General features: G+C 39.6%; 1 protein-coding gene across 1 annotated transcript in view; it reads right to left on the bottom strand.

The window, feature by feature from the left end:
* Positions 1-218: 218 nt before the first annotated feature.
* The window catches only part of LOC118475614 (30S ribosomal protein S7, chloroplastic), a 10622-nt gene continuing 5190 nt past the window's right edge, over positions 219-5650 (bottom strand). Inside the window, exon 1 of the mRNA XM_035963887.1 lies at positions 219-5650. This exon is cut by the window's right edge and continues 5190 nt beyond it. The gene's annotated coding sequence lies outside the window, so the exon portion shown is untranslated.

Consider the following 5650-nt stretch of genomic DNA (forward strand, 5'->3'; position numbering starts at 1 on the left):
TTTCGATAGCAATATTAAGTCTCTGGTTTACAGAATTAACTTCCTTTTGGAGATCTTTCTCTAATTCTTCGATTGCTCCCTTTTTCTTTAATAAGTTGGGGAATCCAATATGGATTATGACGTGGATTGTATCGATTTCTTTTTGAATTTCTATATGTGTAATTACTTCAGAACTTGAGTCTGATTCCATTTTTCTATTCGAGCCTTTTTTCCTATTCTTTTGTATATAGTTCTTGATACAATTCCGTATTTTTTTATCTTCCTGTAGACCTTCAGAATAATTTTTTGGTTGTGCGAACCAAAAGGAATGGTGATTTTGGGTTGTACCAAGTCTGAAACCGAGTGGATTTATTTTTTGTCCCATATTTTTCTATTATATTTCTTTTTTTTTTACTGGGAATCGAAATCTTAGATTGATCTAAAGATTATTTTGATTTCTTTACTATATTTAGTACAATTGTTATATTACACATCGTTTTTTTTATAGAATAACTACGTCCTCGAGCTCGAGGTCTGAATTTTTTCATAATAGTACTCCTACTGACTTCGGCTTTAGTGATGAATAAATTCGTTTTGTCGAAATCCCTATAATGAGTAGCATTTGCTGCTGCCGAATAAACCAACTTTAAGATGGGATACGATGCTCGATAAGGCATGAGATTCAGTATCATAACGGTTTCCTCGTAGTAACGCCAGCGAATCTCATCTAGAACTCTTTGTGCTTTGAAAACAGACATATGTATGCGTTTTTGTGCTTTGAAAACCCGTTCGAATTTAAGTAGACGATCGGTTGGAACTTTTCTTGCGAGTTTTCTCAGCCCCTTCTTCTTCTTTATCCTAGGGGTATACTTTACCAATTTGAAACTTGTCATAAATAAGGTTATTACCCGCCTACCTTTACTTTATTTGATTATTTGAATCCTATAAATTTTGTTTATTCTGAATCTTTCTATTCTGAATTCAATTAACGACGAGATTTAGTATCCTTTCTTGTACTTTCATAACTCGTGAAATGCCGAGTAGGCACGAATTCCCCCAATTTGCGACCTACCATAGGATTTGTTATGTAAATAGGTATATGTTCTTTTCCATTATGAATCGCGATTGTATGGCCAACCATTGCGGGTAGAATGCTAGATGCCCGGGACCACGTTACTATTATTTCTTTCTCCTCCTTCATATTGACCTTTTCGATTTTTGCCAATAAATGACGAGCTACAAAAGGATTCGTTTTTTTTCGTGTCACAGCTGATTACTCCTTTTTTTCATTTTAAAGAGTGGCATCCTATGTCCACTATCTCGATCGAGGTATGGAGGTCAGAATAAATAGAATAATAATGAATGGAAAAAAGAGAAAATCCTTTAGCTGGATAAGGGGCGGATGTAGCCAAGTGGATCAAGGCAGTGGATTGTGAATCCACCATGCGCGGGTTCAATTCCCGTCGTTCGCCCATCGCATTATTGCAAATTCCAAAAATGCAATTTTCCATATTCCTAGTTACGTATTTACTTACGGCGACGAAGAATAAAACTATCACTATATTTTTTCCTTTTCCTAGTTCTTCTTCCAAGCGCAGGATAACCCCAAGGGGTTGTGGGTTTTTTTCTACCAATGGGGGCTTTCCCTTCACCACCCCCATGGGGGTGGTCCACAGGGTTCATAACTACCCCTCTTACTACGGGGCGTTTACCTAGCCAACACTTAGATCCGGCTCTACCCAAACTTTTTTGGTTCACCCCAACATTACCCACTTGTCCGACTGTTGCTAAGCAGTTTTGGGATACCAAACGGACCTCCCCAGATGGTAATCTTAAAGTGGCCAATTTACCCTCTTTTGCAATCAGTTTCGCTACAGCACCTGCTGCTCTAGCTAATTGCCCACCCCTTCCACGTGTGATTTCTATGTTATGTATGGCCGTGCCTAAGGGCATATCGGTTGAAGTAGATTCTTCTTTTTTCTCAAAAAACCCCTTCCCAAACTGTACAAGCTTCTTCCAAAGCATACGGCTTTCTAGATGTATATGACGATCTCTAGACAGATGGATCTTATATGAATCGTATGATGAAGTACCACATGAGTGGATATATAGAAAAGGAATCCAAATCCGCCGAATCGCTCATGTTATGATCTTCTACATCCTAGGTCTCCGCGTTCCGTCATCTGGCTTATGTTCTTCATGTAGCATTCAGATCGAATGACTCTATGAAATTACGTCGATACTTCCACATATTATGGGTAACGTAGGAGACATCCCTATTTTCACCCGGGGGTCTTAATTACCACTGCTTAACTTTCAATTCGCCTCTGACCATCAAATTAAATGTGAATAACCCGTCCTCCTCTCTTTGAAACAAGGGGCGCTTCCGGTTCTGTGCGTGCTTCAAACAATTTTGTCTTCTCCATATTACCATATCTCTAGAGTCAATAATTTTCTATGAGGAACTACTGAACTCAATCACTTGCTGCCGTTACTCAACAGTTTTCTGTTGAGGTCTATCCCGTAGAGGTAGTCAAATTGGATCAGTGATCGATTTCTAGGTTTCGTCGTAAACCTAATTGGTTACTTCCAATTACGTAAATCAATAGTTCAAACCGCACTCAAAGGTAGGGCATTTCCCATTGATATAGGAACTTTTGTACCAGAAACAATAGTATCTCCAATTATAGCCCCTCTGGGATGTAAAATATATCTCTTCTCACCATCCCCATAGTGTATGAGACAAATGTATGCATTTCGATTAGGGTCGTATTCTATGGTTATGATTCTACCAGATATGTCTTTTTGATTCCGTCGAAAATCGATTTTACGGTATAGGCGCTTATGACCTCCCCCTCTATGCCTTGCGGTAATGATTCCTCTGGCATTACGACCTTTACCACAACGGTGCCGTCCATGGATCAATTTATTTCGTGGATTGGATTTCACTTGCCTGTCTACGGTTCCCTTGCGTGTGCTCGGGATAGGTGTTTTGTATAAATGTTTCGCCGTATTATTAAGTATTCTCCTTTAGTTCGTTTCTCTATCTAGAAGTGGAATAGAATAACCCGGTTGAAGGGTAATGATCATACGTCTGTAATGCATTGTATGTCCCAGAATAGGTCCCATTCTTCTACCCTTTCCGGGTAGTCGATGGCTATTCACAGCTACTACCTTAACACCAAAGAAGAGTTCGACCCAATGCTTTATTTCTGTCTTAGTGAATCCCGATTCGACATTAAAAGTATATTGATTCTTTCCCAATAAACGAAGACTCTTTTCTGTAAATACTGCGTATTTGATTCCATCCATAAATCGACTTTCCCCCCTATGCTCTGAGTTCCAGTATCGATAAGAATTCGAGTTCTTATTGTTCTTATGTTATGGTATGAATATACCATACCAATTCGTTATGTATGGATGATGGATGAGATTCCATGGATAGAGAGCCAATTCCAATAGACCGTTCCCGTTCGCGTGCATCCAGCAGGAATTGAACCCGCAAATTTACCAATTATGAGTTGGGCGCTTTAACCATTCAGCCATGGATGCTTAACAGGGATCATCGTACATCGTAAATAACCAATTTTCATATAGAAAGACATATCATAGAAAAATGAAATCGAAAATATTCGGAGATGGCAAATATTCGGAGATGACTATGAAAACACCTCTCCGGATCCTCGAATTGAAAGAGAGACTGAGAGGGATCAAGAATCCTAATTCTCGCTATTTGGAATGGATCCAATTCTATTGAGTCTGACCCATAGTGATCATTTCTCTTTAGCAAAGAATGACCTTGGTTATCAAAGGATTGAACAACCGAGATCCATTTACTTATGATACCTAGTTGACATTGCTAACAAGGATCTAATGAATTATGAGTTTAATAGATTCTCTTTAGCAGAAAGACGTATATTCCTTGCTCATTATCAGACAATCACTTATTCCCAAACCTCGTGTGGGGCTAATCGTTTTCATTTACCATCTCATGGAAAACCCTTTTCGTTCCGCTTAGCCCTATCGGGTATTTTAGTGATAGGTTCTATAGGAACTGGACAATCCTATTTGGTCAAATACCTAACGAAAAATTCCTATTTTCCTTTCATTAAGGTACGAGGGCTTCTTATTCCACAAGAACGAAAGCACCTTTTCATTCTTTCATATACTAGGGGTTTTTACTTGGAAAAGACAATGTTCCATACTAAAGGATTCGGGTCCATAACCACGAGTTCCAGTGCACTAGATCTTGTAGCACTTAGCAACGAGGCCCTATCCATTAGTATTCCACATAAGAAATCCATTATAGAAACTAATACAATTAGATTAGCTCTTCATAGACAAACTTGGGGTTTGCGAGCCAAGATAAGACCGGCTCGGGATCATGGGACCCTTTTCTATCAGATAGGAGGGGATCTTGTACAAAATAGACTTCTAAGTAATAACCCCATAGATCCTATATCTATCTATATAAAGAGGCAATCGTGTCAGGAAGCGGCTTTTTCTTTGGCCAAACGGTACTTCGAACTTGGAACGAGCATGAAGAGATTAACGAGACTTCTTTCTCTTTTGAGTTTTTCTGGCGGACCGGTCGCGCAAGATCTTTGGTCTTCCCCCGGAACCGATGAAAAAGTGGGTCGCTTCTTATGGACTCGCTCAGAATGATTCTTCTCTATCTATAGTTCATGGCCTATTAGAAGTAGAAGGTGCTCTGGTGCAATCCTTACCGACAGAAAAAGATTGCAGTCGGGTTGATAATAATCGAGTGCCATTACTTCGTCGGTCCGAACCAAGGAATCCGTTAGAAATGTTTTGAAATGGATATTGTTCTCTCTTTGATTAGGGATGCTATATGAAAAGAAGTGGAGTTTGAAAAAGGGAACGGAATGGTCAAACCGGAACTGCTAGAGGAACGAATTTTCAATAGCATAACTTGGGCTCCTAGAATATGGGGCCCTTGGGACAATCTATTTGATTGCAGGGACAGGTACGCTGAATATGACTGGGGATTTTCCTATGGGTATTGGAGCGGGTCCAAGCAGATTAAAGAGGATGAGTTGTCAGAGACTGCTATTTATTCGAATTATTTCTGGTATATTTATCATAAAAAGGGGGAGGTGCAAGAGACTGATTCGGACTTCTTGCAGAGTGGAACAATGCAGTACCAGACACGAGATATATCTTTCAAAGAAGAAGGCTTTTTTCGAATAAGCCAATTGATTTGGGACCTTCGGATCCATTCTTTTTCCTATTCAAAGATCAGGCCTTTGTCTCTGTGTTTTCACGTCGAGAATTCTTTGCAGATGAAGATGAAGAGATGGCAAAGCGGCTTAGTACCAGTACCTGGAGAAAAAAGCCTCCTAAACATATGGCTAGCAACTGGTTCACCAGGAGTACGCAAGAAAGGCAAAAGCACTACGAATTATTGATTTAGGAATGGGAATGGGCTAGAACCCTGGGCTCTTCCTTATATAATTAATGGTCTTTTCATTCTAATACTCTATCCGAGAGTTCTCAGTATTTAGCAAAGCTGTTCCTATCTAACGGAAGGCTCCTGGATCAAATGACAAAGACATTGTTTGTGGAGAAAGAGGTGGCTTTTCCCGGATGAAATGAAACATTTCATTTGTGTAACAGGAGAAAGATTTCCCACTCCTTAGCCGTAAAGATA

This window comes from Zea mays, unplaced genomic scaffold, assembly GCF_902167145.1.
Source record: "Zea mays cultivar B73 unplaced genomic scaffold, Zm-B73-REFERENCE-NAM-5.0 scaffold_515, whole genome shotgun sequence".
Lineage (NCBI taxonomy): Eukaryota > Viridiplantae > Streptophyta > Magnoliopsida > Poales > Poaceae > Zea > Zea mays.